Source organism: Balaenoptera physalus (genome assembly GCF_965194825.1).
Source record: "Balaenoptera physalus genome assembly, chromosome: 18".
Lineage (NCBI taxonomy): Eukaryota > Metazoa > Chordata > Mammalia > Artiodactyla > Balaenopteridae > Balaenoptera > Balaenoptera physalus.
In genome coordinates, this window is record NC_138899.1 from 45,478,577 (window position 1) to 45,502,182 (window position 23,606).

The following is a 23,606-nucleotide window of genomic DNA, read 5'->3' on the forward strand; positions in this document are numbered from 1 at the left end:
CCCGGCAACAACAATGCTTTTTAGGTATCTTCGAGGCCGCATGAATGGAGCTTTCCTAATGGCAAAACAAGCCTTGTGCCTACAGTCCCCAATTTCTAGGTTGACACGCAGCATACACGGAGGACCAGAGCTTCCTGGCTCTATGCAGTGTACTGTTACCGAAACGGGTGCTGTAGCAGGTCCCTAAGAGTCTTGAAAAGCTTACGACCGTGAAACTGAAGCAGAACAGTGAAGAAGGCCTCATGGAGCTGCTCCACGCCTCCCGTTTGGCAAGGCAAATCAGGGCCTTCCTTCGAGGCCAGGGCTCACGTTGACTTTCACTTTAGGTATAGAGCAGAGCAGGGTGAGCTTCCAACTAGGAACTGGAAGGACAAGGTTTCTTACCGGAAAACATTTTCTCAGAACCATGCCGGCAGTGACTAAAACCCTGGCAACAACAATGCTTTTCAGGTATATTCGAGGCCGCATAAACGGAGCTTTCAGAATGGGCAAACAAGCCTTGTGCCATCAGTCTCCAAATTATAAGTTGATACTCAGCATATACGCAGGACCAAAGCTTCTTGGCTCTAGGCAGTTTTCTGATACCCAAACGGGTGCTGAATCAAGGTCTCTAGGATTCTTGGAAAGCTTACTACCGTTAAACTAAAGCAGAATAGCGTTGAAGGCCTCATGAAGCTGCTGCATACCTCCGGAATTGTAAGGATATTCAGGGCCTTACATTGAGGCTAGTGCTCCCCTTGACATTCATTTTGTTATAGAGCACAGCAGGGTGAGCTTCCAACAAGGAACTGGAAGCACAAGTTTTCTTTAAGGAAAATTCATTTTCTTCGCAGAAGCAGACAGGCATTGACTAAGTCCCCGGCAAAAACAATGCTTTTCAGGTATCCTCGAGGCCGCATGAATGGAGCTTTCCTAATGGCTAAAAGAGCCTTGTGCCATCAGTCTCCAATTTCTAGGTTGACACGCAGCATACACGGAGGACCAGAGCTTCCTGGCTCTATGCAGTGTTCTGTTACCGAAACGGGTGTTGAAGTAAAGTTCCTAGGAGTCTTGCGAAGCTACTACCGTTAAACTAAAGCAGAACAGCGTTGAAGGCCTCAAGGAGCTGCTGAATGCCTCCCGTTTTGTCAGGATATTCAGGGCCTAACATCGAGGCTAGTGGTCCCCTTGACTTTCAATTTAGTTAAAGAGCAGAGCAGGGTGAGCTTCCAACTAGGAACTGGAAGCACAAGGTTTCTTTCGGGAAAACTCATTTTCTTAGCAGAAGCAGGCAAGCAGTGACTAAATCCCCGGCAACAACAATGCTTTTCAGGTATCTTCGAGGCCGCATGAACGGAGCTTTCCTAATGGCAAAAGAAGCCTTGTGCCTACGGTCTCCAATTTCTAGGTTGACACGCAGCATACACAGAGGACCAGAGATTCCTGGCTATATGAAGTGTACTGTTACCGAAACGGGTGCTGTAGGAAGTCCCTAAGAGTCTTGAAAAGCTTACGACCGTGAAAGTGAAGCAGAACAGTGAAGAAGGCCTCATGGAGCTGCTCCACGCCTCCCGTTTGGCAAGGCGAAAAAGGGCCTTCCATCGAGGCCAGGGCTCACGTTGACTTTCACTTTAGGTATAGAGCAGAGCAGGGCGAGCTTTCAAATCGGAACTGGAAGCACAAGGTTTCTTTCAGGAAAACTCATTTTCTTCGCAGAAGCACGCAGGCAGTGACTAAATCCCTGGCAACAACAATGCTATTCAGGTACTTTCGAGGCCGCATGAACGGAGCTTTCCTAATGGCTAAACAAGCCTTGTTCCATCAGTCTCCAATTTCTAGGTTTACACGCAGCATACACGGAGGAGAGAGCTTCCTGGCTCTATGCACTGTTCTATTACGGAATCGGGTGTTGAAGTAAGGTTCCTAGGAGTCTTGGAAAGCTTACTAAAGTTAAACTAAAGCAGAACAGCGTTGAAGGCCTCAAGGACCTGCTGCATGCCTCCCGATTTGTAAGGATATTCAGGGCCTTACATCGAGGCTAGTGCTCCCCTTGACTTTCACTTTAGTTATAGAGCAGAGCAGGGTGAGCTTCCAACTAGGAACTGGAAGCACAAGGTTTCTTACCTGAAAACTCAGTATCTTCTCAGAACCATGCCGGCAGTGACTAAATCCCCGGCAACAACAATGCTTTTCAGGTATCTTCGAGGCCGCATGAACGGAGCTTTTCTAATGGGAAAACAAGCCTTGTGCCATCAGTCTCCAATTTGTGAGTTGATACGCAGCATACACGCAGGACCAAATCTTCCTGGCTCTAGGGAGTTTTCTGATACTCAAACGGGTGCTGAAGCAAGGTATATACGTGTCTTGGAAAGCTTACTACCGTTAAACTAAAGCAGAACAGCGTTCAAGGCCTCATGGAGCTGCTGCATACATCCAGTATTGTAAGGATATTCAGGGCCTTACAACGAGGCTAGTGCTCCCCTTGACTTTCATTTAGCTATGTAGCAGAGCAGGGTGAGCTTCCAACAAGGAACTGGAAGCACAAGGTTTCTTTCAGGAAAACGCATTTTCTTCGCAGAAGCAGGCTGGCAGTGACTAAATCCCCGGCAACAACAATGCTATTCAGGTATTTTCGAGGCCGCATGAACGGAGCTTTCCTAATGGCAAACAAGCCTTGTGCCATCAGTCTCCAATGTCTAGGTTGACATGCAGCATACACGGAAGACGAGAGCTTTCTGGCTCTATGCACTGTTCTGTTACCGAAACGGATGTTGAAGTCAGGTTTCTAGGAGACTTGGAAAGGTTACTAACGTTAAACTAAAGCAGAACAGCGTTGAAGGCCTCAAGGAGCTGCTGCATGCCTCCCGTTTTGTAAGGATATTCAGGGCCTTACAGCTAGGTTAGTGCTCCCCTTTACTTTCACTTCACTTATAGAGCAGAGCAGGGTGAGCTTCCAACTAGGAACTGGAAGCACAAGGTTTCTTTCAAGAAAACTCATTATCTTAGCAAAAGCAGGCAGGCAGTGACTAAATCACGGGCAAAAACAATGCTTTTCAGGTATATTCGAGGCCCCATGAACGGAGCCTTCCTAATGGCAAAAGAAGCCTTGTGCCATCAGTCTCCAATTTCTAGGTTGACACGCAGCATACACAGAGGACCAGAGCTTCCTGGCTCTATGCAGTGTACGGTTACGGAAACGGGTGCTGTAGCAGGTCCCTAAGAGTCTTGAAAAGCTAACGACCGTGAAACTGAAGCAGAACAGTGAAGAAGGCCTTATGGAGCTGCTCCACACCTCACGTTTGGCAAGGCAAATCAGGGCCTTCCTTCGAGGCCAGGGCTCACGTTGACTTTCACTTTAGGTATAGAGCAGAGGAGGGTGAGCTTCCAACTAGGAACTGGAAGCACAAGGTTTCTTACCGGAAAACTCAATATCTTCTCAGAACCATGCCGGCAGTGACTAAAACCCTGGCAACAACAATGCTTTTCAGGTATATTCGAGGCCGCATGAACGGAGCTTTCATAATGGGCAAACAAGCCTTGTACCATCAGTCTCCAACTGGTAAGTTGATAGGCAGCATACACGCAGGACCAAAGCTTCCTGGCTCTAGGCAGTTTTCTGATACCCAAACGGGTGCTGAAGCAAGGTCTCCAAGAGTCTTAGAAAGCTTACTACCGTTAAACTAAAGCAGAACAGCGTTGAAGGCCTTATGGAGCTGTTGCATACCTCCCGAGTTGAAAGGATATTGAGGGCCATACATCGAGTCTAGTTCTCCCCTTGACTTTCATTTTGTTATAGAGCACAGCAGGGTGAGTTTCCAACAAGGAACTGGAAGCACAAGGTTTCTTTCAGGAAAACTCATTTTCTTCACATAAGCAGGCAGGCAGTGACAAAATCCCCGGCAACAACAATGCTATTCAGGTATTTTCGAAGCCGCATGAACGGAGCTTTCCTAAAGGCTAAACAAGCCTTGTGCCATCAGTCTCCAATTTCTAGGTTGACACGCAGCATACACGGAGGACCAGAGCTTCCTTGCTCTATGCAGTGTTCTGTTACCGAAAAGGGTTTTGAGGTAAAGTTCCTAGGAGTCTTGGAGAGCTACTACCATTAAACTAAAGCAGAACAGTGTTGAAGGCCTCAATGAGCTGCTGCATGCCTCCCGTTTTGTAAGTATATTCAGGGACTAACATCGAGGCTAGTGGTCTCCTTGACTTTCACTTTAGTTAAAGAGCAGAGCAGGGTGAGCTTTCAACCAGGAACTGGAAGCACAAAGATTCTTTCGGAAAAACTCATTTTCTTAGCAGAAGCAGGCAGGCAGTGACTAAATCCCCGGCAACAACAATGCTTTTCAGGTATCTTCGAGGCCCCATGAACGAAGCTTTCCTAATGGCAAAACAAGCTTTGTGCCATCAGTCTCCAATTTCTAGGTTGACACGCAGCATACACGGAGGACCAGAGCTTCCTGGCTCTATGCAGTGTTCTGCTACCGAAAAGGGTGTTGACGTCAGGTCCCTAGGACTCGTGGAAAGCTTACTACTGTTAAACTAAAGCAGAACAACGTTGAAGGCCTCAAGGAGCTGCTGCATGCCTCCGTTTTGTAATGATATTCAGGGCCTCACATCGAGGCTATTGCTCCCCTTGACTTTCACTTTAGTTATTGGGCAGAACAGAGTGAGCTTCCAACGGGGAAGTGGAAGCACAAGGTTTATTTCAGGAAAATTCATTTTCTTCGCAGAAGCAGGCAGGAAGTGACTAAATCCCCGGCAACAACAATGCTTTTCAGGTATCTTGGAGGCCGCATGAACGGAGCTTTCCAATTGGGAAAACAAGCCTTGTGCCATCAGTCTCCAATTTCTAGGTTGACAGGGAGCATACACGGAGGACCAGAGCTTCCTGTCTCTATGCAGGGTACTGTTACAGACACGGGTGTTGTGGAAGGCCCCTAAGAGTCTTGAAAAGCTTACGACTGTGAAACTAAAGCAGAACAGTGAAGAAGGGCTCATGGAGCTGCTCCACACCTCCCTTTTGGCAAGGCAAATCAGGGCCTTCCTTCAAGGCTAGGGCTCACGTTGACTTTCACTTTGGGTATAGAGCAGAGCAGGGTGAGTTTCCAACTAGGAACTGGAAGCACATGGTTTCTTACCGGAAAACTCAATATCTTCTCAGAACCATGCCGGCAGTGACTAAAACCCTGGCAACAATAATGCTTTTAAGGAATATTCGAGGCCGCATGAATGGAGCTTTCAGAATGGGCAAACAAGCCTTGTGCCATCAGTCTCCAATTTGTAGGTTGACACGCAGCATACAAGGAGAACCAGAGCTTCCTAGCTCTAGGCATTTTTCTGATACCGAAACGGGTGCTGACGCAAGGTCTCGAGGAGTCTTAGAAAGCTTACTACCGTTAAACTAAAGAAGAACAGCGTTGAAGGCCTCATGGAGCTACTGCATGCCTCCCGTTTTGTAAGGATATTCAGGGCATTACATCGAGGCTTGTGCTCCCCTTGACTTTCTTTAGTTATAGAGCAGAGCAGGGTCAGCTTCCAACTAGTAACTGGAAGCACAAGGTTTCTTTCAGGAAAACTCATTGTCTTCGCAGAAGCAGGCAGGCAGTGGCTAAATCCCCGGCAACAGCAATGCTTTTCAGGTATTTTGGAGGCCGCATGAACGGAGCTTTCCTATTGGGAAAACAAGCCTTGTGCCATCAGTCTCCAATTTCTAGGTTGACACGCAGCATACACGGAGGACCAGAGCTTCCTGGCTCTATGCAGTGTTCTGCTACCGAAACGGGTGTTTAACTATGGTTCCTAGACTTCTTGGATAGCTTACTACCGTTAAACTAAAGCAGAACAGCGTTGAAGATCTCAAGGAGCTGTTGCATTCCTCCAGTTTTATAAGGATATTCAGGGCCTTACATCGAGGCTAGGGCTCCCCTTGACTTTCACTTTAGTTATAGAGCATAGCAGGATGAGCTTCCAACTAGGAACTTGAAGCACAAGGTTTCTTTTGGGAAAACTCATTTTCTTAGCAGAAGCAGGCAGGCAGTGACTAAATCCCCGGCAACATCAATGCTTTTCAGGTATTTTTGAGGCTGCATGAATGGAGCTTTCCTAATGGGAAAAAAAGCCTTGTGCCATCAGTCTCCAATTTGTAGGTTGACACGTAGCATACTCGCAGGGCCAGAGCTTCCTGGCTCTAGGCTTTTTTCTGATACCGAAACGGGGGCTGTCACAAGGTCTCTAGGAGGCTTGGAAATCTTACTACTCTTAAACTAAAGCAGAACTGCGATGAAGGTCTCATGGAGCTGCTGCAGGCCTCCCGTTTTGCAAGGATAATCAGGGCCTTACATCGAGGCTAGTGCTCCCCTTGACTTTCACTTTAGTTATACAGCAGAGAAGGGTGAGCTTCCAACTAGGAGGTGGAAGCACAAGGTTTCTTTCGGGAAAACTCATTTTCTTCGCCGAAGCAGGCAGGAAGTGACTAAATCCCAGGCAACAACAATGCCTTTCAGGTATCTTTGAGGCCGCATGAACGGAGCTTTCCTAATGGGAAAACAAGCCTTGTGCCATCAGTCTCCAATTTGTAGGTTGACACGCAGCATACAAGGAGGACCAGAGCTTAGTGGCTCTATGCAGTGAACTGTAACCGAAACGGGTGCTGTAGCAGGTCCCTAAGAGTCTTGAAAAGCTTACTAACGTGAAACTAAAGCAGAACAGTGAAGAAGGCCTCATGGAGCTGCTCCACGCCTCCCGTTTGGCAAGGCGATTCAGGGCCTTCCTTCGAGGTTAGGGCTCACGTTGACTTTCACTTTAGGTATAGAGCAGAGCAGGGTGAACTTCCAAATAGGAAATGGAAGCCCAAGGTTTCTTACCGGAAAACTCAATATCTTCTCAGAACCATGCCGGCAGTGACTAAAACCTGGGCAACAACAATGCTTTTCAGGTATATTCGAGACCGCATGAACGGAACTTTCATAATGGGCAAACAAGCCTTGTGCCTTCAGTCTCCTATTTGTAAGCTGAATACGCAGAATACACGCAGGACCAAAAGTTCCTGGCTCTCGGCAGTTTTCTGATACCCAAACGGGTGCTGAAGCTAGGAGTCTAGGAAAACTTACTACCGTTAAATTAAAGGAGAACAGCGTTGAAGGCCTCAAGGAGCTGCTGCATGCCTCCCATTTTGTAAGGATATTCAGGGCCTTACATCGAGGCTATTGTTCCCCTTGTCTTTCACATTAGTTATAGAGCAGACCAGGGTGAGCTTCCAACTAGGAAGTGGAAGCACAAGGTTTCTTTCGGGAAAACTCATTTTCTTATCAGAAGCAGGCAGGCAGTGACTAAATCCCCGGCAACATCAATGTTTTTCAGGTATTTTGGAGGCCGCATGAACGGAGCTTTCCTAATGGGAAAACAAGCCTTGTGCCATCAGTCTCCAATTTCTAGCTTGACACGAAGCATACACGGAGGACCAGAGCTTCCTGGCTCTATGCAGTGTTCTGCTACCGAAACGGGTGTTTAACTAAGGTTCCTAGACTTCTTGGAAAGCTTACTACCGTTAAACTAAAGCAGAACAGCGTTGAAGGTCTCAAGGAGCTGTTGCATTCCTCCAGTTTTGTAGGGATATTCAAGGCCTTACATCGAGGCTAGGGCTCCCCTTGACTTTCACTTTAGTTATAAAGCAGAGCAGGATGAGCTTCCAACTAGGAACTGGAAGCACAAGGTTTCTTTCGGGAAAACTCATTTTCTTAGCAGAAGCAGGCAGGCAGTGACTAAATCCCCGTTAACATCAATGTTTTTCAGGTATTTTTGAGGCTGCATGAATGGAGATTTCCTAATGGGAAAACAAGCATTGTGCCATCAGTCTCCGATTTCTAGCTTGACACGAAGCATACAAGGAGGACCAGAGCTTCCTGTCTCTATGCAGTGTACTGTTACTGAAACGGGTGCTGTGGCAGGCCCCTAAGCGTCTTGAAAAGCTTACGACCGTGAAACTAAAGCAGAACAGTGAAGAAGGCCTCAAGGAGCTTCTCCACGCCTCCTGTTTGCCAAGGCAAATCAGGGACTTCCTTCGAGGCAAGGGCTCACGGTGACTTTCACTTTAGGAATAGAGCAGAGCAGGGTGAGCTTCCAATTAGGAACTGGAAGCACAAGGTTTCTTATCGGAAAACTCAATATCTTCAAAGAACCATGCCGGCAGTGACTAAAACCCTTGCAAAAACAATGCTTTTCAGGTATATTCGAGGCCGCATGAACGGAGCTTTCATAATGGGCAAACAAGCCTTGTGCCATCAGTCTCCAATATCTAGGTTGACACGCAGGATACACGGAGGACCAGAGCTTCCTGGCTCTATGCAGTGTATTGTTACCGAAACGGGTGTTGAAGTCAGGTTCCTAGGAGTCTTGGAAAGCTTACTACCGTGAAACTAAAGCAGAACAGCGTTGAAGTATTTAAGGAGCTGCTGTATGCCTCCCGTTTTATAAGGATATTCAGGGCCTTCCTTCGAGGCTAGTGCACCCCTTGAGTTTCACTTTAGTTATAGAGCAGAGAAGGGAGAGCTTCTAACTAGGAACTGGAAACTCAAGGTTTCTTTTAGGAAAACTAATTTTTTTCGCACAATCAGGCAGGCAGTGACTAAATCCCCGGCAACAACAATGTTTTTCAGGTATCTTCGAGGCCTCATGAACGGAGCTTTCCTATTGGGAAAACAAGCCTTGTGCCATCAGTCTCCAATTTCTAGGTTGACACGCAGCATACAAGGAGGACCATAGCTTAATGGCTTTATGCAGTGAACTGTTACCGAAACGGGTGCTGTAGCAGTTCCCTAAGAGTCTTGAAAAGCTTACTACCGTGAAACTAAAGCAGAACAGTGAAGAAGGACTCATGGAGCTGCTCCACGCCTCCCGTTTGGCAAGGCAAAAAAGGGCCTTCCTTCTAGGTCAGGGCTCACTTTGACTTTCACTTTAGGAACAGAGCAGAGCAGGGTGAGCTTCCAACTAGGAACTGGCAGCACAAAGTTTCTTTCAGGAAAGCTCATTTTCTTTATCGAAGCAGGCAGGCAGTGACTAAATCCCCGGCAACAACAATGCTTTTCAGGTATCTTCGAGGCCGCATGAACGGAGCTTTCCTATTGGGAAACAAGCCTTGTGCCATCAGTCTCCAATTTCTAGCTTGACACGAAGCATACACGGAGGACTAGAGCTTCCTGGCTCTATGCAGTGTTCTGCTACCGAAACGTGTATTTAACTAAGGTTCCTAGACTTCTGGGAAAGCTTACTACCGTTAAACTAAAGCAGAACAGCGTTGAAGGTCTCAAGGAGCTGTTGCATTCCTCCAGTTTTGTAAGGATATTCACGGCCTTACATAGAGGCTAGGGCTCCCCTTGACTTTCACTTTAGTTATAGAGCAGAGCAGGATGAGCTTCCAACTAGGAACTGGAAGCACAAGGTTTCTTTCAGGAAAACTCATTTTCTTAGCAGAAGCAGGCAGGCAGTGACTAATTCCCCGGCAACATCAATGTTTTTCAGGTATTTTTGAGGCTGCATGAATGGAGCTTTCCTAATGGGAAAACAAGCCTTGTGCCCTCAGTCTCCAATTTCTAGCTTGACACGAAGCATACACGGAGGACCAGAGCTTCCTGGCTCTATGCAGTGTACGGTTACCGAAACGGATGCTGTAGCAGGTCCCTAAGAGTCTTGAAAATCTTACTACCGTGAAACTAAAGCAGAACATTGAAGAAGGGCTCATGGAGCTGCTCCACACCTCCCTTTTCGCAAGCCAAATCTGGGCCTTCCTTCGAGGCTAGGGCTCACGTTGACTTTAACTTTAGGTATAGAGCAGAGCAGGGTGAGTTTCCAACTAGGAACTGGAAGCACATGGTTTCTTACCGGAAAACTCAATATCTTCTCAGAACCATGCCGGCAGTGACTAAAACCCTGGCAACAACAATGCTTTTCAGGTATATTCGAGGCCGCATAAATTGAGCTTTCATAATGGGCAAACAAGCCTTGTGCCATCAGTCTCCAATTTGTAGGTTGACACGCAGCATACATGGGGGACCAGAGCTTCCTAACTCTAGACATTTTTCTGATACCGAAACGTGTGCTGACGGAAGGTCTCTAGGAGTCCTAGAAAGCTTACTACCGTTAAACTAAAGCAGAACAACGTTGAAGGCCTCATGGAGCTAATGCATGCCTCCCGTTTTCTGAGGATATTCAGGGCATTACATCGAGGCTTGTGCTCCCCTTGACTTTCATTTAGTTATAGAGCAGAGCAGGGTGAGCTTCCAACTAGGAACTGGAAGCACAAGGTTTCTTTCAGGAAAACTCATTTTCTTCACAGAAGCAGACAGGCAGTGACTAAATCCCCAGCAACAGCAATGCTTTTCAGGTATCTTGGAGGCCAATTGAACGGAGCTTTCCTATTGGGAAAACAAGCCTTGTGCGATCAGTCTCCAATTTCTAGGTTGACACGCTGCATACACGGAGGACCAGAGCTTCTTGTCTCTATGCAGTGTTCTGTTACCGAAACGGGTGTTTAAGTAAGGATCCTAGACTTCTTGGAAAGCTTACTACCGTTAAACTAAAGCAGAACAGCGTTGAAAGCCTCAAGGAGCTGTTGCATTCCTCCAGTTGTGTAAGGATATTCAGGGCCTTACATCGAGGCTAGGGCTCCCCTTGACTTTCACTTTAGTTATAGAGCAGAGCAGGATGAGATTCCAGCTAGGAACTGGAAGCACAAGGTTTCTTTCGGGAAAACTCATTTTCTTCGCAGAAGCAGGCAGGAAGTGACTAAATCCCCGGCAACAACAATGCTTTTCAGGTATCTTCGAGGCCGCATGAACGGAGCTTTCCAATTGGGAAAACAAGCCTTGTGCCATCAGTCTCCAATTTCTAGGTTGGCAGGGATCATACACGGAGGACCAGAGCTTCCTGGCTCTATGCAGGGTACTGTTACCGACACGGATGCTGTGGAAGGTCCCTAAGAGTGGTGAAAAGCTTACTACCGTGAAACTAAAGCAGAACAGTGAAGAAGGCCTCATGGAGCTGCTCCACGCCTCCTGTTTCCCAAGGCAAATCAGGGTCTTCCTTCGAGGCAAGGGCTCACGTTGACTTTCACTTTAGGTATAGAGCAGTGCAGGGTGAGCTTCCAGCTAAGAACTGGAAGCACAAGGTTTCTTATCAGAAAACTCATTATCTTCTAAGAACCATGCCGGCAGTGACTAAAACCCTGGCAACAACAATGCTTTTCAGGTATATTCGAGGCCGCATGTACGGAGCTTTCAAAATGGGCAAACAATCCTTGTGCCATCAGTCGCCAATTTGTAGGTAGACTCGTAGCATACTCGCAGGGCCAGAGCTTCCTGGCTCTAGGCACTTTTCTGATACCGAAACGGCGGCTGTCGCAAGGTCTCTAGGAGGCTTGGAAATCTTACTACTCTTAAACTAATGCAGAACTGCGATGAAGGTCTCATGGAGCTGCTGCACGCCTCCCGTTTTGCAAGGATAATCAGGGCCTTACATCGAGGCTAGTGCTCCCCTTGACTTTCACTTTAGTTATAGAGCAGAGAAGAGTGAGCTTCCAACTAGGAGGTGGAAGCACAAGGTTTCTTTCGGGAAAACTCATTTTCTTTGCCGAAGCAGGCAGGAAGTGACTAAATCACTGGCAACATCAATGCCTTTCAGGTATCTTTGAGGTCGCATGAACGGAGCTTTCCTAATGGGAAAAGAAGCCTTGTGCCATTAGTCTCCAATTTCTAGGTTGACACACAGCATACACGGAAGACTAGAGCTTCCTGGCTCTATGCAGTGTTCTGTTACCGAAACGGGTGTTGAAGGCAGGTTCCTAGGAGTCTTGGAAAGCTTACTACCGTTAAACTAAAGCGGAACAACGTTGAAGTATTTAAGGTGCTGCTGTATGCCTCCCGTTTTATAAGGATATTTAGGGCCTTCCTTCGAGGCTAGTGCACCCCTTGAGATTCACTTTAGTTATAGAGCAGAGAAGGGTGAGCCTCTAACTAGGAACTGGAAGGACAAGGTTTCTTTCAGGAAAACTAATTTTCTTCGCAGAAGCAGGCAGGCAGTGACTAAATCCCTGGCAACAACAATGCTTTTCAGGTATCTTCGAGGCCTCATGAACGGAGCTTTCCTATTGGGAAAACAAGCCTTGTGCCATAAGTCTCCAATTTCTAGGTTGACACGCAGCATACAAGGAGGACCAGAGCTTCGTGGCTCTATGCAGTGAACTGTTACCGAAACGGGTGCTGTAGCAGTTCCCTAAGAGTCTTGAAAAGCTTACTACCGTGAAACTAAAGCAGAACAGTGAAGAAGGCCTCATGGAGCTGCTCCACGCCTCCCGTTTGGCAAGGCGAATCAGGGCCTTCCTTCGAGGCTGGGGCTCACGTTGACTTTCACTTTAGGTATAGAGCAGAGCAGGGTGAGCTTCCAACTAGGAACTGGAAGCACAAGGTTTCTTATTCGGAAAACTCAATATCTTCTAAGAACCATGCCGGCAGTGACTAAAACCCTGGCAACAACAATGCTTTTCAGGTATATTCGAGGCCGCATGAACGGAGCTTTCATAATGGGCAAACAAGCCTTGTGCCATCAGTCTCCAATTTGTAGGTTGACACGTAGCATACTCGCAGGACCAGAGCTTCCTGGCTCTAGGTACTTTTCTGATACCGAAACGGGGGCTGACGCAAGGTCTCTAGGAGGCTTGGAAATCTTACTACTCTTAAACTAAAGCAGAACAGCTTTGAAGGCCTCGGAGCTATTGCATGCCTCCCATTTTGTAAGGATATTCAGGGCCTTACATCGAGGCTAGGGCTCCCCTTGACTTTCACTTTAGTCAGAGAGCAGAGCAGGGTGAGCTTCCAACTAGGAACTGGAAGCACAAGGTTTCTTACAGGAAAACTCAATATCTTCTCAGAACCATGCAGCCCTGACTAAAACCCTGGCAACAACAATGCTTTTCAGGTATATTCGAGGCCGCATGAACGGATCTTTCATAATGGGCAAACAAGCCTTGTGCCATCCATCTCCAGTTTGTAGGTTGACACAAAGCATACTCCCAGGACCAGAGCTTCTTGTCTCTAGGCACTTTTCTGATACCGAAATGGGTGCTGACGCAAGGTCTCTAGGAGTCTTGGAAAGCTTAATACCGTTAAACTAAAGCAGAAGAACGATGAAGGCCTCATGGAACTGCTGCACGCCTCCCGTTTTGCAAGGCTAATCACAGCCCTCCTTCGAGGCTAGTGCTCCCGTTGACTTTCACTTTAGTTATAGAGCAGAGCAGGGTGAGCTTCCAACTAGGAACTGGAAGCACAAGGATTCTTTCAGGAAAACTCATTTTCTTCGCAGAAACAGGCAGGCAGTGACTAAATCCCAAGCAACAACAATGCTTTTCAGGTATCTTTGAGGCCGCATGAACGGAGCTTTCCTAATGGGAAAACAAGCCTTGTGCCATCAGTTTCCCATTTCTAGGTTGACACGCAGCAAAAGTACATATTGATGCTAAAAGTCAAAAGAGAAAAATGTTACCCACTGGGGCTTTCACTGAAGCAAATTTTTTCTACGATGGGTGTTTTCTGTGCAGCGATGTGCCTAATCTAAGGATGCGTGATGGAGACTTAAGTCCCTTTGCATCTTCCAAAGCCCTGCAGTGTTACACCAATAACTGTGCCTAAATTGTACTTGGAATGCCATCCGACCACCTCCTTGAGGATGCATGACTCTAAGAGTAAAATGTGAAAAGGGATTAGAAACAGAGTGTTTTCTCTATAGATTTCAGCTAGGAGAATGAGATTACATCCATTGAATGTAGGACAGTCTGGAACTGTGTTCCTGAATCCTGTTTAGAGCTGAGGTAATCTGGCTCTCCCAAGGAATAGTGCAGTGTGTTGCCTTTCTCTAGCCAACACTGGGGTGTTCCAAAAGGCCTATAGGGCTGGAAGTTGCTTAACAGGTCCAGTGCTTACTGGCTCTACTCAGTGTTCTGGTACTGAAAAGGGTGCTGAAGCAAGGTCCCTAGGAGTGTTGAAAAGCTTACTACCTTGACACTAAAGCACAAGAGTGATAAAGTCCTCATGGAGCTGCTCCATGCCTCCCGTTTGGCAAGGCAAATCAGGGCCTTACTTCGAGGTTAGTGCTCCCGTTGAGTTTCACTTTAGGTAAAGAGCAGAGCAGGAAGAGCTTCCAAGTATTAACTGGAAGCACAAGGTTTCTTTCGGGAAAACTGATTTTCTTCTCAGAACCATGGCGGCAGTGATTAAAACCACGACAACAACAATGCTTTTCAGATAGCGTCAAGGCCACATGAACGGAGCTTTCAAAATGGGAAAAGAAGGCTTGTGCCATCACTCTCCCATTTCTAGGTTGCCACGCAGCATAAGTACATGTTGATTCGAACAACTCAAAAGAGACTCAAGTTACCCCCTGGGCCCTCCCCTGAATCACCTTTTTCTCCGACTGCTATTGAGACTGTAGTGAGCTGCCTAAAGGGAGAATGTTCGAGGTCCTCAAAGGGGCATGTGCATCTTCCAAAAGTCTGCAGGGTTACACTAAGAACTGTGCTTATGTTTTAGTTGGAACGCACTCTGACCGTCTCCTTCAGGGGTGGGGGATTCAGGTAAGAGGTGTTAGAAGGAAATATAAGCAGAGTGTTTTTCTCAATTTAGCCCAGCTCGGGCAAGGACGCCAACGTTCTTGGCGTGCTGGAGATTCTAGACCTGTGTTCCTGAAGCTCTTGTAGAGCTGAGGAAATCTATTATTCCCAAGAATAGTGCAGTGTGTTGCCCCTCACTCGGCAAAAACAGGGGTCCTCCAAAGGGCCTACGGGGCTGGATGTTGCTTAACAGGCCCAGCGCATCCTGGGGGTACCTAGTGTTCTGGAAGGGAAACGGGTGTTGACGCAAGAGTCCTAGGAGACCTGAAAAGCTTACTACCTTAAACTAAAGCAAAAGAGCCATTAAGGCCTCATGGAGTTGCAGCATGCCTTCCTTTCGGCAAGGGAAATCAGGGCCTTACTTCAAGGCTAGTGCTCATGTTGAGTTTCACTTTAGGTATAGGGCAGAGCAGGATGAGCTTCCAAGTAGGAACTGGAAGCACAAGGTTTCTTTCAGGAAAACTCATTTTCTTCTCTGAGCCATGCCGGCCGTGAGTAAAAGCCCGGTCACAACAATGCTTTTCAGGTAGATTCGAGGCCGCATGAACGGAGCTTTCAAAATGGGAGAACAAGCCTTGTACCATCACTCTCCCATTTATAGGTTGACACGCAGCATAAGTACATGTTGATGCTAAAAGGCAAAAGAGACTCAAGTTACCCACTGGGGCTTTCACTGAATCAAATTTTTTCTTCGACCGGTGATCTGCGTGCAGTGAAGTGCCTAAACAAAGGATGGGCGAGGGAGACTTAGGGCCCTGTTCATCTTCCAAAGGCCTGCAGTGTTACACCAAGAACTGTGCTTATGTTTTACTTGAAATGCAAGCCGACCACCTCCTTGAGGATGCGTGGCTCTAAGAGTGAAATGTGAAAAGGGATTAGAATCAGTGTTTTTCTCTATAGAGTTCAGCTAGGGGAATGAGATTACATCCATTGCATGTAGGACAGTCTGGAACTGTCTTCCTGAATCCTGTGTAAAACTGAGGTAATCTGGTTCTCCCAAGGAAAAGTGCAGTGTGTTGCCTTTCGCTAGCCAACCCGGGGGTGTGCCAAAAGGCCTACGGGGCTGGAAGTTGCTTAACAGGACCAGAGCTTCCTAGCTGTACTCAGTGTTCTGGTACCGAAACGGGGGCTGAAGAAAGGTCCCTAGGAGTCTTGAAAAGCTTACTACCTTGAAACTAAAGCAGAACAGCGATGAAGGCCTCATGGAGCTGCTGCACGCCTCCCATTTGGCAAGGCAAATCAGGGCCTTACTTCGAGTCTAGTGCTCACGTTGTGTTTCACTTTAGGTATAGAGCTGAGCAGGATGAGCTTTCAACTACGAACTGGAGGCACAAGGTTTCTTTCGAGAAGATTCATTTTCTTCTCAGAACCATGCCGGGCGTGACTAAAAGTCCGGTAACAACAATGCTTTTCAGGTAGCTTCAAGTCGGCATCAATGGAGCTTTCAAAATGGGAAAACAAGCCTTTTGCCATCAGTCTCCCTTTTCCAGGTTGACAGGCAGCATAAGTACATGTTTATTCCAACAACTGAAAGGAGACTCAAGTTACCCCCAGGGCCCTCCCCTGAATCACCTTTTCCTCCTCCCGCTATTGTGCGTGTAGTGAGCTGCCTAAAGGAAGAATGCTCAAGGTCGGAAAAGGGTCCTGTGCGTCTTCCAAAGGCCTGCAGTGTTACACCAAGAACTGTGTTTATGTTGCCGTTGGAACGCACTCCGACCGTCTCCTTGAGGGATGTGTGATTCAGGTAAGAGGTGTTAGAAGGAATTTTAAGCAGATTGTTTTTCTCAGTTTAGCCCAGCTCCGGCAAATAGGCCGACTTCTTTGGTGTGCTGAAGATTCTAGACCTGTGTTCCTGAAGCTGTTGTAGAGCTGAGGAAATGTATCATTCCCAAGGAAGAGTGCAGTGTGTTGCCCCTTACTCGGCAAAAACAGGGGTTCTCCGAAGGGCCTACGGGGTTGGATGTTGCTTAGCAGGCCCTGGGCATCCAGGGGGTTCATAGTGTAATGTAACGGAATCGGGTGCTAACGCGAGAGTACTAGGAGACCTGAAAAGCTTACTACCATGAAACTAAAGCAGAAGAGCGATTAAGACCTCATGGAGTTGCTGCATGCCTTCCATTCAGCAAGGGAAATCAGGGTCTTACTTCGAGGCTAGTGCTCACATTGAGTTTCTCTTTAGGTATAGAGCAGAGCAGGATGAGCTTCCAACTAGCAACTGGAAGCAAAGATTTTTTTCGGAAAAATTCATTTTCTTCTCAGAACAATGCCAGTAGTGCGTAAAATCACGGGAACAACAATGCTTTTCAGGTAGCTTCAAAGCTTCATGAATGGAGCTTTGTAAATGGGAAAAAAAACTTTGTGCCATCAGTCTCCCATTTCCAGGTTGACACGCAGCAAAATACATGTTGATGCTAACAAGTCAAAAGAGATTCACGATAGCCGCTGGGGCTTTCCCTGAATCAACTTTTTTCTACGGCCGGTGTCCTACGTGCAACTAAGTGCCTAAGCAACGGATGCACGAGGGAGACAAGGCCTGCAGTGTTACACCAAGAACTCTGCTTAAGTTGTACTTGGAATGCAAGCCGACCACCTCCTTGAGGATGCGTGACTCTAAGAGTTAAATGTGAAAAGGGATTAGAAGCAGAGTGTTTTTGTCAATAATGTTCAGCTATGGGAATGAGGTTACATCCATTGCATGGAGGACAGTCTAGAACTGTGTTCCTGAATCCTGTGTAGAGCTGAGGTCATCTGGCTCTCCCAAGAAGAGTGCAGTGTGTTACCTTTCTCTAGCCAACACTGGGGTGTTCCAAAAGGCCCACGGGGCTCGATGTTGCTTAACAGGACCAGAGTTCCTGGCTCTACTCAGTGTTCTGGTAATGAAACAGGTGCTGAATCAAGGTCCATAGGAGTATTGCAAAGCTTACTACCGTTAAACTAAAGCAGGATAGCGATGAAGGCCTCATGGAGTTGCTGCATGCCTTCCATTCGGCAAGGGAAATCAGGGCCTTACTTTGAGTGGAGTCCTCACGTTGAATTTCACTTTAGGTATAGAGCAGAGCCGGATGAACTTCCAACTAGGAACTGGAAACACAAGGTTTCTTTCGGGAAAACTCATTTTCTTCTAAGAACCATGCCGGCAGTGACTAAAGCTATGGCAACAACAATGCTTTTCAGGTAGCTTCATGGCCGCGTTAATGGAGCTTTCAAAATGGGAAAACAAGCCTTGTGCCATCACTCTCCCTTTTCCAGGTTGACACGCAGCATACGTACATGTTGATGCTAGAAAGTCAAATGAGATTCACGATTCCCACTTGGGCTTTCCCTGAATCAAATTTTATCTCCGCCCATGTTCTTTGTTCAGCGAACTGCCTAAACAAAGGATGCGCAAAGTAGACTTAGGGCCCTGTGCATCTTCCAAAGACCTGCAGTCTTACACAAAGAACTGTGCTTACGTTGTACTTGGAATGCAAGCCGACCACCTCTGTGAGGAGGCATGACTTGAACTGTGAAATGTGAATAGGGATTAGAAGCAGAGTGTTTTTCTCAATAGAGTTCAGCTAGGGGAATGAGGTTACATCCATTGCATGGAAGACAGTCTACAACTGTGTTCCTGAATCCTGTGTAGAGCTGAGGTAATCTGGCTCTCCCAAGGAAGAGTGCAGTGTGTTGCCTTTCTCTAGCCAACACTGGGGTGTTCCAAAAGGCCTACGGGGCTGGATGTTGCTAATCATGACCAGAGCGTCCCGGCTCTTCTCAGTGTTCTGGTACCGAAACGGGTGCTGAAGCCAGTTCCCTTGTAGTGTTGAAAAGGTTCCTACTGTTAAACTAAAGCAGAATAACGATGAAGGCCTCATGGAGCTGCTCCATGCCTCCCGTTTGGCAAGGCAAATCAGGGCCTTACTTCGAGGCTAGTGCTCACATTGAGTTTCACTTTAGGTATAGAGCAGAGCAGGATGAGCTTCCAACTGGGAACTGGAAGCACAAGGTTTCTTTCGGGAAAGCTCATTTTATTTTCTGAGCCATGCCGGCAGTAACTAAAAGCCCGGTAAGAGCAATGCTTTTCAGGTAGCTTCAAGGCCGCATGAATGGACCTTTCAAAATGGGAAAACAAGCTATGTCCCATCAGACTCCCATTTCCAGGTTGACACGCAGCATAAGTACATGTTGATGCTAGAAAGTCAAAAGGGATTCACGATACCCATTGGGGCTTTCCCTGAATCAAATTTTTTCTCCGACCGGTGTTCTGCATGCAGCGAAGTGCCTAAACAAAGGATGCAGGAAGTAGACATGGAGCCCAGTGCATCCTCGAAAGTCCTGCAGTGTTACACCAAGAACTGTGCTTACGTTGTACTTGGAATGCAAGCCGGCCACCTCCTTGAGGATGCGTGACTGTAAGTGAAATGAGAAAAGGTATTAGAAGCAGAGTGTTTTTCTCAATATAGTTCAGCTAGGGGAATGAGATTACATCCATTGCATGGAGGACAGTCTAGAAGTATGTTCCTGAATCCTGTGTAGAGCTGAGGTAATCTGGCTCTCCCAAGGAAGAGTGCAGTGTGTTTCCTTTCTCTAGCCAACACTGGTGTGTTCCAAAAGGCCTACGGGGCAGGATGTTGCTTAACAGGACCAGAGTTCCTGGTTCTACTCAGTGTTCTGGTACCGAAACGGGTGCTGAAGCAAGTTCCCTAGGAGTCTTGGAAATCTTACTACCTTTAGACTAAAGCAGAAAAGCGATGAAGGCCTCATGGAGCTGCTGCACGCCTCCCGTTAGGCAAGGCATCAGGGACTTACTTCGAGGCTAGTGCTGAGGTTGAGTTTCCCTTTAGGTATAGAGCAGAGCAGGATGAGCTTCGAACTAGGGACTGGAAGCACAAGGTTTCTTTCGGGAAAACTCATTTTCTTCTCAGAACCATGCCGGCAGTGATTAAAACCACGGCAGCAACAATGCTTTTCAGGTAGCTTCAAGTCCGCATGAATGGAGCTTTCAAAAGGGAAAACAAGCCTTGTGCCATCAGTCTCCCTTTTCCAGGTGGACAGGCAGCATAAGTACCTGTTGATTCTAACAACTCAAAAGAGACTCCAGTTACCCCCTGGGCCCTCCCCTCAATCACCTTTATCTCCACCCCCTATTGTGCCTGGACTGAGCTCCCTAAAGGAAGAATGCTCGAGGTCCGCAAAGAGGCCTGTGCATCTTCCAAAAGCCTACAGGGTTACACCAAAAACTGTGCTTATGTTGCCATTGGAACGCACTCCGACTGTCCCCTTGAAGGATGGGTTATTCAGGTAAGAGGTGTTAGAAGGAAGTATAAGCAGCGTGTTTTTCTCAGTTTAGCCCAGCTAGGGCAAGGAGGCCGAGTTTTTTGGCGTGCTGGAGATTCTAGACCTGTGTTCTTGAAGCTATTGTAGAGCTGAGGAAATGTATCATTCCCAAGGAAGAGTGCAGTGTGTTGCCCCTCACTCGGCAAAAACAGGGGTCCTCCGAAGGGCCTACGGGGCAGAATGTTGTGTAACAGGACCAGAGTTCCTGGTTCTAATCAGTGTTCTGGTACCAAAACGGGTGCTGAAGCAAGTTCCCTAGGAGTCTTGAAAAGCTTACTATCATTAGACTAAAGCAAAACAGTGATGAAGGCCTCATGTTGCTGCTGCACGCCTCCCGTTTGGCAAGGCAAATCAGGGCCTTACTTCGAGGCTAGTGCTCACGTTGAGTTTCACTTTAGGTACAGAGCAGAGCAGGATAAGCTTCCAACTAGGAACTGGAAGCACAAGGTTTCTTTCGGGAAAACTCATTTTCTTCTCTGAGACATGTCGGCAGTAACTAAAAGCCAGGAAATAGCAATGCTTTTCAGGTAGCTTTGAGACCGCATGAACGGAGCTTCCAAAATGGGAAAACAAGCTTTGTCCCATCAGACTCCCATTTCCAGGTTGACACGCAGTATAAGTACATGTTGGTGCTAGACAGTCAAAAGAGATTCACGATACCCACTGGGGCTTTCCCTGAATCAAATGTTTTCTCTGACCGGTGTTCTACGTGCAGCGAAGTGCCTTAACAAAGGATGCGCGAGGGAGACATAGAGCCCAGAGCATCTTCCAAACGCCTGCAGTTTCAATCCAAGAACTGTGCTTATGTTGCAGTTTGAATGCACTCCCACCGTCTCCTTGAGGGATGGGTGATTCAGGTAAGAGATATTAGAAGGAATTATATTCAGGTTGCTTTCCTCAGTTTAGCCCAGCTCGGACAAGGAGGCCGACTTCTTTGGTGTGCTGGAGATTCTAGACCTGTGTTCCTGAAGCTGTTGTAGAGCTGAGGAAATGTATCATTCCCAAGGAAGAGTGCAGTGTGTTGCCCCTTACTCGGCAACAATAGGGGTTCTCCGAAGGGCCTACGGGGCTGGATGTTGCTTAGCAGGCCCTGGGCATCCAGGGGGTACATAGTGTATTGTAACGGAATCGGGTGCTGACGCGAGAGTCCTAGGAGACCTGAAAAGCTACTACCATTAAACTAAAGCAGAAGAGCGATTAAGACCTCATGGAGTTGCTGCATGCCTTCCATTCGGCAAGGGAAATCAGGGCCTTACTTCGAGGCGAGGCCTCACGTTGAGTTTCACTTTAGATATAGAGCGGAGCAGGATGAGCTTCCAACTAAGAACCTGAAGCACAAGGTTTCTTTCGGGAAAACTCATTTTCTTCTCAAAACCATGTCGGCAGTGACTAAAACAGTGGCAACCACAATGCCTTTCAGGTAGCTTCATGGCCGCGTTAATGGAGCTTTCAAAATGGGAAAACAAGCCTTGTGCCATCAGTCTCCCTTTTCCAGCTTGACAGACAGCATAAGTACCTGTTGATTCTAACAACTCAAAAGAGTCTCAAGTTACCCCCTGGGCTCTCCCCTCAATCACCTTTATCTCCGCCCGCTATTGTGCCTGTAGTGAGCTCCCTAAAGGAAGAATGCTCGAGGTCCGCAAAGGGGCCTGTGCATCTTCCAAAAGCCTGCAGGGTTTCACCAAGAACTGTGCTTATGTTGCAGTTGGAATGCACTCCAGCCATCTCTTTGAGGGATGGGTGATTCAGGTAAGAGGTGTTAGAAGGAATTATAAGCAGAGTGTTTTTCTCAGTTTAGCCTAGCTCAGGCAAGGAGGCCGACTTCTTTGGCGTGCTGGAGATTCTAGACCTGTGTTCCTGAAGCTGTTGTAGAGCTGAGGAAATCTATCATTCCCAAGGAAGAGAGCAGTGTGTTGCCCCTCACTCGGCAAAAACAGGGGTACTCCGAGGGCCTTTGGGGCTGGATGTTGCTTAACATGCCCAGGGCACCCTGGGGGTACCTAGTGTTCTAGAACGGAATCGGGTGCTAACGCGAGAGTCCTAGGAGACCTGAAAAGCTTACTACCATTAAAGGCCTACAGGGCTGGAAGTTGCTTAATAGGACCAGAGTGTTCTGGCTTTACTCAGTGTTCTTGTACCGAAACGGGTGCTGAAGCAAGGTACCTTGGAGTCTTTTAAAGCTTCCTACCGTTAAACTAAAGCAGAACAGCGATGAGGGCCTCATGGAGCTGCTGTACTCCTCCTGTTTGGCAACGAAAATCAGGGACTTACTTCGAGGCTAGGGCTCATGTTGAGTTTGACTTTAGGTATAGAGCAGAGCAGGATGAGCTTCCAACTAGGAAATGGAAGCACAAAGTTTCTTTTCGGAAAACTTATTTTCTTCTCTGAGCCATGCCGGCAGTAATTAAAATCCCGGTAACAGCAATGCTTTTCAGGTAGCTTTGAGGACTCATGAATGGAGCCTTTAAAATGGGAAAACAAGCCTTGTCCCATCAGACACCCATTTCCAGGTTGACACACAGCCTAAGTACATGTTGATGCTAGAAAGTCAAAAGAGATTCACGATACCCACTTGGGCTTTCCCTGAATCAAATTTTTTCTCGACCAGTGTTCTGAGTGCAGCGAAGAGCCTAAACAAAGGATGCGCGAGGGAGGCTTAGGGCACAGTTCATCTTCCAAAGGCCTGCAGTGTTACACCAAGAACTCTGCTTAAGTTCTACTTGGAACGCAAGCAGACCACCTCCTTGAGGATGCGTGAGTGTAAGTGTGAAATGTGAAAAGGTATTATAAGCAGAGTGTTTTTCTCAATACAGTTCAGCTAGGGGAATGAGGTTACATCCATTGCATGGAGGACAGTCTAGAACTGTGTTCCTCAATCCTGTATAGAGCTGAGGTAATCTGGCTCTCCCAAGGAAGAGTGCAGTGTGTTTCCTTTCTCTAGCCAACACTGGTGTGTTCCAAAAATGCCTACGGGCCTGGATGTTGCTTAACAGGACCAGAACGTCCTCGCTGTACTCAGTGTTCTGGTACCGAAACGGGGGCTGAAGCAAGGTCCCTAGGAGTCTTGAAAAGCTTCCTACCATTAAACTAAAGCAGAACAGTGATGAGGGCCTCATGGAGTGGCTGCACGCCTCTTGTTTGGCAAGGCAAATCAGGGACTTACTTCGAGGCTTGTTCACGTTGAGCTTCACTTTAGGTATAGAGCAGAGCAGGATGAGCTTCCAACTAGGCACTGGAAGCAGGTTTCTTTCGGGAAAACTCATTTTCTTCTCTGAGTCATGCCGGCAGTAACTAAAAGCCCGGTAAGAGCAATGCTTTTCAGGTAGCTTCGAGCCCGCATGAATCGAGCTTTCAAATGGGAAAACAAGCTTTGTGCCATCAGTCTCCCATTTCCAGGTGGACACGCAGCATAAGTACATGTTGATGCTAACAAGTCAAAAGAGCTTCAGGATACCCACTTGGGCTTTCCCTGAGTCAAATTTTTTCTACGACCGGTGCTCTTCGGGCAGCAAAGTCCCACAGCAAAGGATGCGCGAGGGAGACCTAGGGCCCTGTGCATATTCCAAGGGCCTGCCGTGTTACACCAAGACCTGTTCTTAAGTTGTTCTTGGAATGCAAGCCGACCACCCTATTGAGGATGCGTGACTCTAAGTGT

General features: G+C 47.4%; 1 long non-coding RNA gene across 1 annotated transcript; it reads left to right on the forward strand.

The window, feature by feature from the left end:
- Positions 1 to 1,850: 1,850 nt before the first annotated feature.
- LOC309647540 lies at positions 1,851 to 7,762 on the forward strand. Its single transcript, XR_014256159.1, has 3 exons — positions 1,851 to 2,094; positions 6,406 to 6,758; positions 7,616 to 7,762. It is a non-coding gene; the product is annotated as an uncharacterized lncRNA (long non-coding RNA).
- The last annotated feature ends 15,844 nt before the right edge of the window (positions 7,763 to 23,606 follow it).